Here is a 12,334-nt window from a genome sequence, read left to right as displayed (position 1 = left end):
TGCATGACCTGAGAGCTCCACTCATTATCTTCAGGGTGCATACTTCGCTTGGTTATGATGTGCTGCCATCGGCATCAAAGAAACTTCTCTTCACGCCAGCCGCCCGTAGCACATCTCGGCCCAGCACTACGGATCAGTGCAAGACAGTTTACAACGGGATGGGATTTCTTTCTACTATTCTCCTCTGCAGAAGTCATAAAGACTATGCGCAAAAATGCTAAACAGATATGCTTGTATGCATAATCTTGTAGTTTCCCAGCTACACTGAAAGCGATCGGTCCTGGAAGAGGTGCATAACTTTAGATGAACTGGTGAAGTACATTCCTTGGACTTCTCATCGGACCATCCTCAGAAGATGCCGAAAAGGCGGAACTACAAAACGTGTTACGAGGCCCACAAAGTTGAACAAAAATATCTGTTTTGTGGGAAAATTGTGGAGTGCACCTTGTGGGGATGCGCGACCCTCGCGCCTCCCCTGATGTTTTTCCCGCATAGCGCATCTCCTGTAGTGCGGCTTCGCCGCACACGCGGCGGTCCGAGTGGTACAGGCGCAGTCCGAGAGATGGCGCTAGTGTTGCGCGGCTACCCTCGGCGGGAGAGACAAGGCGCGCTCTCTTGGGTTCGAGGCAGGGAGCGATACGTGCCGCGCCGCACGTGCAGCGGCCCTCTTTCCCGGCGGGTCGGGCGTGGCGGGGGACGACTCCCGCGTGCGTGCCGACCGATGCTTCGGCGAGACCCTCTCGCCTGGCCGCCTTCGAACGCGCCACCATTCGCGTGACTATACACGCGAACGACCAGGCGTTGGGATCCAGCATGGGGCGAACATATTCGCTCACGAGGACGCGGTGAGTCGGACTTCTAGATTTGTCGCGCGCCCATCGGCATGTTTTGTGGATAGCAACTCGGCTAGCAAGCATTGATGTATGAAAGGTGCAATAAATGCCCTTGTGATCGTTTGCACGACTGTGTTGTCGTTCCTTTGTCCCAAGAGTACGGTGAGATATCCCACTCAGACCCCACAACCTACCGTAAAAACCGGACTATAGGTCGGACCGGAATATAGGTCGATCCCCCAACTAACGAATTCTCAAAATTAAAAAAAAAATTTTTTTCAATGGCAAAAGTACCGAAAGACATGACACCCTTACCGTGAAACAAATGAGACTCAGGGGGTTGCACAATGGTGACAGAATTTATTTAAATGCGGCTCGCATGTGCACCTGGCCAAGTTTTTAGCGGTGTCGCGCGACCATCGACCCGCGTGCCCGTCAGCACCCTATCAACGGCGCTGAGCAGCGAAACAAACAAGATACGCGTAAGTGTACACATGCCCTTACTTTCGCTATTTCGCCGCTCCGTGCCGTGATGACAAGGCGCTGACAAACACGCGGGTCGATGGTCGCGCGATACTGTTAAAAATTGGCAGGGTGTACAGTACACAGAAGGGCACGAAGTGCGCAAGCGCTACTCCGAATCAGAGCAACGCCTTTGATCAGAGTCGGATGACGAGTTGCCCAGTCCACAGGCGCGTGCGATCTCTACCGCTTTCAAACGGATGCATTCGGCAGTCACAAGCAGCGATCTTACACGCAGCTCTCGGACGGACTCCGCAACCTTGCCTTCCAGTTCTGCAGTCCGCTGCGATCCGGCACGAAATGACGTTTTCTTTTGGTTGCTGCAAGTTGTAATACGTTGCTTTTGCCTCCGCCACAACCGAATGCTCTTTTCGGATACTTCAAGTTCGCGCTGTGCCGCCAGGTTGCCGTGGGCTTCCGCGTACTCAATAGCCTTTTTCTTGAAGGCGACGGTGAATTGACGTCGGCTTCCGCTCATTTTGAAACAAAATGAAAATGCAGCCTTTAATTAATATAACTTTGCGACAGTGGAAACGCAAAATGCCGGTGCCACAACGTCGCCACGCCGCCATAGACGCCGCGCTGCTGCTGATGGCGATGGGGGCTCTTTACTTCATCCGCCCATTGTTGAAAGACTTCCGTAGTTTTTCCGCCAATGTCCGGTATATAAGTCGAGGGTCGACTTTTCGCGATGGTTTTTTGAAAAAAAGTTCGACCTATATTCCGGTTTTTACGGTATGCTTCACAATATCCAGAAACTGCTTCACCGCATGGCATGAGCGATGAAGTGGTCTTAGTTTATTTTTTGTATCCAAAGAACAGCCGTGTACTGAGCATTTATTTTTTCAGACACTATTCTTGGGTTATTTATCTTTGAAATGCATATTCTGAATTTTCTTTGTTATTAATATTTCTGTAAATATGTTTTTTATTGTTGTTTTTATGAACTGGCAGCAAAAATGGCACTTTCTAGAATTTTTATGTTTTACCTAATAATTTATTTTATTTGGCAACTTTTGTTTTTGGAAAGAGCATTTCATTATGCACAATATGCTATGCTGTAATGAGTGCTGGAATATTATTTGTAGTAAATAATTTTTTCCAGAGCCCTAGAAAAAAACTACCATTTTCTCGCAGTTACAAAAGAGTTAACACCTGCTTCACCTCCGTCGCAGGTCGTCCCAGTATTGCAATAACTTCAAGATTTTTTCCTACATGCAGACACGATAGTGGGGAAAGTAGCCCATAACAGCTTCACTGCAAAAAGGTTTCCCTACTGTGAAAATTTTGCATGTCTCATTTTTTTCTGATCCGAACGTAGCGACTGACTGTTTTTCATATAGTGTTTTAGTGCAGAAACTTATTGACACAGACACAGGAAGGGACGCACACTAGCGCTTGTGTATGGCCCTTCCTGTTTCCGTGCGAGAATTTTTCAGCGCTAAAACACTATATCAAAGATGTCACACCAACAAAGCCAGAACTCAATCCTTGCTAAGTAGGGACACACTATATTTTTAAAGCGAAGCTTTCTTGCCGAGTTCCACTAACTCTTTCATACTTATCTGGCCTCTAACGCCGAATGTGTTTAATGGGATGGGATAATCTTGGAACGGTGCAGCCAAGAAGTAGTTTACTGTTTCAAGAGTAGAATTTCCTGCAATAATTACTAGAGGGAACTGTGGCACTACCGTCTACGGGAGCTGCAAACAAGACGATTCTGCCAGCATGGAATTCATGGCTAGTACATGGACTTGCCTAAACTTATTCAGGCATGTAGAAAATGATAAGGTTAATGCAGCACTGGCAATTTTCCATATTGTCAACTTTTCCAGATAGCACAGCGAGTGTTTCATTTAGACCAGTCACCGTCCACTGAGTGTAGTCGAGTTTAGAAGAATACTCAAGTTCAGCTAAGCAGTCCTCAATATTTTTTGTGGTGGTACCATTTTCTTCCACTTCCTTTTGAACTGATGACATTTTTTTCAGGTACTGTTGAAATGTTTTTGATGCATTCCCCGATGGGACAACTCCATAGCTGTCAATATATAATTCGTGGCTGTTTGGCATCTGCCAGTCAACAACATAATGTGCACGGCGAGTACGTTCACTTGAAAAGGATTACACTTCTTGGGTCCTCAATTCTCCAAGAGCTCTATCCCAACGCAACTTCATCGCAGTTCTCGTAAACCAAAGTCAGTGTTTTTGCAAGACTGTAATCCCGATCGCTTCCCACTAGCTTCAAATAAGCACCACATGTACTGCACGAGAGACCACCAAGAGTGATAACAGCTGCAAGTTTGATGGAGCAGTGGAATCTGCGAGAGAGGCAGTCCCACTATTGGCAGTCGGATCTTCAACGAAACGGCGAATCTATCGCTTCGTGGCCGGTTAGCTGTAATCTTGTCGAGAGTAGCTCGCTTAAGGTACGTTCACACTGAGGAATCCGGCGTCTACAGCGAATGGAATTCCCCTGCCGCCGAAAATCGCGTAGTTCACACTGCTTGCGGACCGCGCCGCCGGAAAGACATACAGCGCCATCTGCCCCATAAAATGCTAACCTCCAATCAAGCGCGGGATATCCCGGATGTTCGCGCTGCTCGAAATTGCGCAGCAGTTGTCTCCGCTCGCGTCGAGTTCGTGTGTTTATGTTGCGCGTCTCCACCATTGCTTGGAAAGAGAATGATGAAGCCCGAGCAAGAAGAGGCAGTACTGCTCGGCCTGTTGGCAAGCACCTTTCTGGCGATGCATGACGCGCAGAAGCATTCGCCGAAGAGACGGCGGCAGCGGCGTTGGTGGGTTCGCCCACCAATCTCGCGACCGATGTTGTGCCACAAGTCGTCCTTCTGCACGTTGTCTTTGTGCTTCAAGTGGCGCTTATCGTAGAGGACTGAGTGGTTGCGCACCAGTTCGATCAGCATTTCGGATGTGGATGTCGCGGCGGACTTTGATGACTGCGACGATTGCGACATGACGTGAGACTCAGCCGCCATCTTTGGAAGTTCTGTTTCGCGCTCCCCGATTGGTCAGCGCCGCGCGGCGGCGAGGCAATCCGGCGGCAGCTGCCGCAAAAATCGGTCCGGGAGCGATCGGCGCGGAAGGGGCTTTTCCGGCGGATCTCGCCGCCGCCGAACTGGTTTCCGCCGAACTGGGCGCCGCTCCAGACGCCGAATGTCTCAGTGTGAACGGGGCATTATACGATTTTATCTGATCCACTTCCTCTGCAATTATGACAGCCACACCATCTGCCCAAAGCTGGCACATGGAGATGCGTGATCCAAGAGAACAATTGAAGCATCAATGTTCGGTGGCAGTACAGTGTTGGAAGCAAGCTGCGGGGTATCCTCTGCCGACTGTGACAACAAAATCATTTTTGGAAGTTTCTTGCATCTTGTGTGCTTCCAGCAGCGATGACGCACGGAACGAAACTTTGTCGGACCGCCAGGCATATCCAGCGCCACACTTGAAGACCAAGACAAAATGGTGGCTGTTTTCGTCGTTTGGTTGCTCATGGTCCTTGAAGCCCATCATTACTAACAATCTTGGTCATGTGCTCAAACTGACCAATAATGGCATGCACGGCGTGTCTTTTCTTCTTTTTGCAGTTTCTTTGTTCAGGACTGCAGAATGTTGCCCACTGACAAATGAAAGAGGCCAGAAACTTGAGCTTTGAACAATACCAAAATGGCGCTGGCACAGTGCATATTTATCGAGTTATGCACAATGTAAATTAGGCATGTTTTGGCCCCAATATAAAGGGCAACACTCGCAGTCTTGCATCTCTAGGTTATGTAGTATTTTTAAATACGTGCAGTATTTCGTAACCAAATTTTGGATATAGCTGAAGAAATATGTCAGGAACGTGGAAATTACAAAAACGGAAATCTGATTTTTGGGCCTTAAAGGCAGACCCAGAAAGCCGAGTCACCCCTCATGGGGTTAATAGAAAGCAATGACGAGGACTTCAAAAAATGGTTGCCATGGTGCTCGCACAATGACTGCCTATATGAGGCCAGTGTTGGCTGTTCCCATTGTGCGGTCTCTCGTTTTCGACTTTGTTGGGATGCTGTCAACTTCCATATGCATTATAATTGGCATTTGTCTGCTTTGACAAGCCAAGTACAAGCGAGTATTTACTATCGAATCATCTGCTTTCACTGCGATCTGCTGCTCAGCTCTACTGAGGCGCAGATATACCAACATTCAGAAGTGCCATTGCGACTGAGCGAGCAGATTTGCCAGTGCAAATGTTTGGCAGTATATACGTAGTTGCATACGTACATGAGGTGTATCGCGTGTGCTGTATTTGTGTGTGCACAGATATGTTGTATGCGTAGGCACAGTCACAGACCAATTTTTTCTAACTCCAAAAATTCGGACCTGATGGATATTCCAGACTTCAGAAATGCCCTGTCAGGGTTTTCATAGAGCTAATGCATTTGCACGAAGAATTTTTCAAATGAATTTAGGCCCCAAAGTTTAGTTTTCTGGACTAAACCACTCGTTCCAAGGCACACTGGCCGACCTTGGAAGCTGCCGTATTGGATTTTCTGCTGGCTTGGCTTCCAAAGCGTTGTATAGCCTCCAAGGTAACAGGCGCAGGCTATCAACTGAGAGCGCGCTATCCTCCAGTTTGGGAGGCTATGCCCGCTCTCCCTTGGCTGACAACACTCTCCAGGGGATACCACTTCTTTTCTTCTTATTTCCTTTCTGGTTAGCACTATTGTCATAATCACTTGCTGCGGGATCCTTTCTTTTATCTTCTTTTTTTTTTGAGTGCACATGGTGTGTTCCTAGAGCAAGTACGTTTCGGAAAGGCTGTCCCATTTTTCAGTGTGTTCATGTGCTCGGCGCCATCTCCTGAGCCTTCGCGAGAGCCAAGTGGTGCAAAGAAACATGGCTTGTTTCTATCGTTGGCAATCTCCGTTGATGGAGATCACCAACACGGTGATGCTCTTGTTGGCTGTATATGGAGATGACATCACTGAATGTCCGAAATTTTGGATGCAAAAGCACTACATTGTCAATTTTCTGGACTTTTCGCCATGACTGAAGATCCAAAACGGCATTAATTGAAGCCACCACCACTTTGATTATCTCGCCGCCTCAAACAGGCACTCTCGCAAGCAGATGCTCTGCCAACCGTAGCCACCACCACGCCAACACCAGCCCTACCTGCTTCGACATTTGCTACCACTCTTCTTGCTGTTCGGCCCCATGTTTTTCATTGAAAGAATTCACCACTGTCAGCAATAGCACTGACTCCACCTTTGTAATCCTCACCAATGGCTTCGAAGCTTGGAAAGCAGGCCGCGTTGCATGCCAGTTCCCGAGAGTCAGCTTCGCCTCAATACAACAATGCTAAGGGGTGAAGCACACCATGAGTAGGAAGCAGCAACTGTCGAGGGTCATGGTATGTATTCCTTAATTACACAGGCGGATTAGACGACGACGACGAAGTTTCCCTGCTAAGGTGGCTGCTCACCGCTCCTGTGAAAAATCTCGCCTTCCGCGTAAATACGTTCCATACATCAAGAGATTGGACCCCAAGACATCTGAGGACGCCCCGGACGCTCATGCGCAGTCTGGTTTTCTGACATTCAGCGAATGTCACTCCATCGGCCCTGCAGCTGAATTGTACACCGGGATTAGGCCTAGTGCCTCCGGTGACACGCTGGCGGCGGTAGATTCACCGGCGGCGCTCGTCACGACGGCGTTACCGGCTGCACAATTGACACCTGAGCCTGGATCCCAGCTCTTGGTCCCTGCTCCAAGTCCTTCGGCTACAGCCCACCCATCGCCTTCCCAAAATGCACATCAGACCGTGAGTGATCTGCCCACAGGGCGGAGCCCCGCGATGGCTTCCCAGACACCGATCGGGAATGGGGCTCCAGTTGTTGTGCATGACGAACCGAGTACCCCTATGGACTTGTCTTCTGCGCTACCATCTGTGGCGTCGGCACCCCGTGGTTCTCAGAAGCGTCCTTCGGAGCAATCTGCACCAGATTCGTGTTCGGCCAACAGCGGCTCCCAAGGCAAGCGTTCCTGTCTAACGACTGACCGCCCAGTTGTGTCGACACCGGGCTCGGCTTGCTATAAAGCAACCATTAAGGCTCTGGCCCCAACAAGCCTCACGGAGATTCCGAACAGGATTATTCAGGCGAACCTAGACGCTTGTCTTGGCACCACAGGCTTCCGCGGCTTCGCGGCCCGGAAGAAGTCAAATACCATCGCTGTGTGGCTCCCGACATTGGCTGCTGTCGAGCGTTTGCAAACGCTTCAACGTCTCTTGATAACGAGCGAGGTCACCGTGCCGGTCCAGGTGTACCTAGTAGAAGGCTCGGATCTACAGCGCTGTGTCGTTTACAACGTTGACGTTGGCGAGGACCAGACTGCTCTCCAGCGTGAGCTCTACTGTCCTACTCACCGTGTCATTCAGGCGCGTTACATGGGAAAGGGGCGCTCTTGCATCGTCACCTTGCAGGGCCCACCAACTCCTCCAGCCCGCCTGTACTACTATGGCTGCATTCTACGACCTCGGCCACATAAACCCAGTGTCATCTATTGTTACAACTGTTTCCGACCGGGCCACATGCGCCGATCCTGTCCATTTACAGCGCCAGATGAAGCTGTATTAGCTGGCGCAGTGTCCTACCGATGTGGACTCTGCAAGACCGACGACCACGAGATCACTTCTCCAACTTGTCCCACAAAGCAAAAGGCCACTCAGAAGGTTCGTCGCGGGATCCCTAAGCAATGGCCTCAGCATGCCGCAACACAACCAGTGCCGACATCAAACAGGTTTACGGCGCTCCAGTGGGATGACGACGACTGGCCAGAGCTTTCCGAGCCCGACCCGCCTGCACCCCATTCCCAACAGACTTACAGTGACAAAGTTCGCAGAGACCGCCGTCGCCCGCTGGTTATACAGAAGCAGAGCGGGCCGGAACATCCGCGTGATGATATGGCAGCAGTTGACAATCAAATTGCCCGCCTTTTAGCGGAGGTATCCAAGCTCCGACAGCACCGTGAGCTACTTGCGCGTCGGTGACGTTCAGTGGATTCTCACACCAATACAAGTATCGATTCCGCTGCATCATCGTCTCTGTCACGCCCTGCTGTATCGGTCGCAGAGTCTACCAGATCTCCAGCTCCGTTGCCGGATAACTCTACAACATCCCTTTTGCGGTTCATGGTCAGCCAGTTATCCAACCTGACATCTGTGATTTTGCAACGCCTGGACTCGTAATCAAAATGGCGGGCACAAGTGTTTGTGGCGTGCTTCAGTGGAACTGTAGAGAGCTCTCCACGAAAGTGGGGGAGCTTAAATCCCGTCTACGTATGAACAAGCTGCAAGTGTGGGCCCTGTTACTACAGGAGACCAACGCCTTGCCTGCCATTCCGGGCTTCAGTGGATACGTGTCTCCTTCGATGAGTGACCGTCGCGTGCACACAGCTGCCCCTCCAGGAAAGGCGGCAGTGTATGTTGATACGCGCTATCCTCAGGTCTGCCTTTCTCTTGAAAACTGGTGTAACTCATATCAGGAGGTAGTGGCAGTAGCTGTGAAGTTACCCAAGACAACTGTTGTGGTAGTGTCATACTACATAAGACCAGCCGGTGGCTCTGCTTCAAGAATTAATCTGGGCTGGTTAGTGAATGTCCGTCGCCAATACCCAGCGTGTCCTATTTTAGTTGGTGGTGATTTCAACGCCCCTCACCCAGATTGGGGGTACCCTACTTCTAGCCCTCGAGGTAGGCGTGTGCGGGACGCCTTCGCGGATGCGTTGTTTGTACTACTGAACCATCCCGATTCAGCAACGCGTGCTGTGCCTCAAGCTCGACGTACAGCATACGCACCGGATCTTACGTGGTGGTCGGGTCCCGGCACTCCTACTTGGCACCTGGAGCCCGACTGCTGGGGTAGTGACCACCACCCTATCATCATCGGCCTTCATCCGTCGCAGGCCCGCCGATTGCGCCGCAAGTGTTCTGTGGTCAATTGGGACAAATTTCGCGCCGTTCTCCAAGACACCTCTGTGGACTCGTCATCACTACTTGCTGACCGCATACAAAGCGCACTCAATGAAGCCACAACCATCAGCTGGGTAGACGTCAATCGACCGGCACCGGATATCGGCCTGCTCAACTTGTGGGCTGCTCGCAGACAAGCTGAGCTGGCAGCATCCCGAGACCCCACTTCTGCACAAGCACGTACAAGACTGAATTTCCTTACTGCTAAAGCCCGCAGATATGAACGCGGCGGAGGCACTGGCATACGTGGTGTGAACGGTTTTCATCCCAGACATCGAATGCTTCTCTCTGGCGAACCTTCCGCGCCATGGAACACGGTGGTAGCCGTCCAGACGCGGCAGCCACAGCCTGCTTCGCTGCTGGCTTGTCGCCGGATGATTTCGCCAGAGAAGCAGCCCGGAGGTTCTTCCCGCAGTACGACGTGTTGCCTCAAACAGCCAATGGTGCTTCCTTGGCAGGCATTCCGACACATATCGACAGGTTCCCATCTACGGCAGACTCCGAGGGGATTGCAAGCTCTTTCACCATGCCTGAGTTGCTTGCAGCGATCGATGGTACCAGTCGCAAGACAGCACCAGGTCCAGACTCTATTACTTATGAGGCCTACAAGAACCTGAGCTCCGCTGTGCTGCCTCAACTCCTCGACACCATTAACAAGGTATGGCTAGATGGCGTTGTCCCTCCAGGCTGGAAGTCAGCTATTGTGATCCCGATTCCGAAACCAAGCAAGCCGCCGACTGACCTTGGCAACTTCCGACCCATTTCCCTAACGTCAACGTTGTGCAAGCTTGCTGAGAAAATGCTTGCCACACGAATGTCGTGGTGGCTAGAGCACCACGGTTTCTACCACCCTGCTCAAATTGGCTTCCGTCCATCCATAGGTACTGAAGATGGACTGGCTGTCTTGGCATCCTCGGTTTTATCGTCAACTCGTAGCCACAGTGTCCGTACTGTCCTCGCTATGGACGTCGAAAAGGCGTATGATAACATCAGTCATGCTGCCATCTTGGCTTCAATTGACATGCTGCATTTTCCCCCCAGAGTACGGAATTTTGTCAAATCTTTCCTTGAAGACCGACATTTTGCAATTCGCCTCAGTGGTGACGCCGTCGGCTCATTTGTCCCTCTTCGTGGCGTACCCCAGGGATCTGTATTATCACCCACATTATTCAATATTGCTTTCATCCCGCTTGCATGGCGCTTACACGATGTACCCGACATAAAGTTCTTGTTGTACGCTGATGACATCACGGTATGGAGCACTCATCACGACCTGCTGACTCAAGCCGCTGCCCTTCAATCAGCTTTAGATATCACGGCGACTTACGCTTCTTCGGTCGGCCTTAGGCTTTCTGTCAGCAAATCTGCTTACATGTCAGTCGCCAATCGCTGGGGCCGGCGTAAACTCTCTGCAACACCCATTTGTCTTCATCTATCCGGAACCCCTCTTCAACAATGTTCAACTATAAAAATTCTGGGTCTGACGGTACACGAGTCGGGAACCGGAACTGCTTGGCTCTCCAGCGCTAAAAAGCAGGCAATTCAAACGTTGGGTCTGATTAGGCGCATTGCTCCTAAAATGGGCGGCGCCAGCTCATATGTTGCGCGACAATTGGTAAAGGCGGTAGTGCAACCACACCTTATTTATCAAGCCCAATTCCAGCATTTGACGAGGGCACAATGGGATCGCCTTGAGGCTGTTAATCGCGAGGCAATGAGGGTCATCACTTGCCTTCCCCGCATCACCCCGATCGTGGCTCTCCAAGAAAATGCGCAGCTCAACACACTAGATGAGCTGGTGCAGCAGCGGCGTGATGCTCGCAGGCTTAAGGCCAGCCTTTCACACGCAACGAGTGCTCTCAGGGCTTACGCTTTCTCGAACTCGCTTCTACCACCACCATCGCCAGTTCTTCCTCCCTGGAGTTTTGTACAGCTGAGTGACAACAAGCCAACTGATATACGTCGCCCGACATCAACTCACGCGGCGGCATCGCTTCGTGACCGCATTGTAGATCAAGATGCCCACCTGCCGCTTGGCTCCATCGTCCTTTACGTTGATGCAAGCATTAAGGGCTGTGAAACAACCACTGCAATTTATTGCCCATGCGCACCTGCCCTTAATAAGACGACCCGGTTTCAAGTCCAAGCACCTCCTTCCTCCTTTTGTGCTGAGCTCCTTGCTGTCCGAGAAGCGTTGTGCTCTGTGGCCGCCTTTCCCTTGGTCCCCACGGCCCGCATCGTCATCCGCACGGATGCTCTCCAGGCGACGCGGCTTCTGCGACGCGTCAGTCGCAGCCCTGACATATGCCAACAGATCCATCTTCTGGCGGCACGCATCCCGCAGTCAATATCTGTCGAGTGGATCCCACGCGACCTTCTAAGCTTCCAAAGCCGTGCGGATTCTGCGACCCGTCTAACGACCTCTCCATCGTCACCGCCTCAACTCTTTCACCTAGATGATGCCACCCTCCTTTTAACAAGAAAGGAGCACCTCCGGCGCCACACACGTGCTCTCATACCTCCGTGTGCGGTAAACCTTCCCCGCGGTCTTACCCGTGCAGAGGAGGTTGCGCTTCGGAGGATCCGGGTAGGGGTTGCCCTCACTCCTGCCGTGACGAGGACGTGGCCGCACTTTCGCCCGCTATATCCTGGTCCTGAGTGCCCACTCTGCAAGTCGCCAAACGTTGAAGCCGACATCCACCACCTGCTGTGGGTTTGCCCTGCTCTGAAACCGACGAGGCTCCGGCACCTCGCAGCAGCGGGACTCTCGCCGCATAATCTGAGCCATTACACTGCTTGGACGCAGGGACCGCATTATCGCTCCCTCTTGGACTTCATTAGATCAGCAAATCTATTTTCATTCATTTAATCATCCTTGTTCACCCCCATCCCATACCCTTGTATGCCTTGAGGCATTTATCCTCGCATTAAAAAAAAAAAAAAACAC

The 12,334-nt window shown here is 51.2% G+C and overlaps 1 protein-coding gene across 3 annotated transcripts in view; it reads right to left on the bottom strand.

The window, feature by feature from the left end:
* Nucleotides 1–12,334, bottom strand: part of LOC135911243 (DNA-binding protein RFX2-like) — a 166,541-nt gene that overhangs the window by 80,140 nt on the left and 74,067 nt on the right. The gene's annotated exons all lie outside the window — the stretch shown is intronic.

This window comes from Dermacentor albipictus, chromosome 9, assembly GCF_038994185.2.
Source record: "Dermacentor albipictus isolate Rhodes 1998 colony chromosome 9, USDA_Dalb.pri_finalv2, whole genome shotgun sequence".
In the NCBI taxonomy this organism is placed as follows: domain Eukaryota; kingdom Metazoa; phylum Arthropoda; class Arachnida; order Ixodida; family Ixodidae; genus Dermacentor; species Dermacentor albipictus.
Note: the sequence above shows the minus strand (reverse complement) of the source record. Positions and strands in the feature narration are given on the sequence as shown.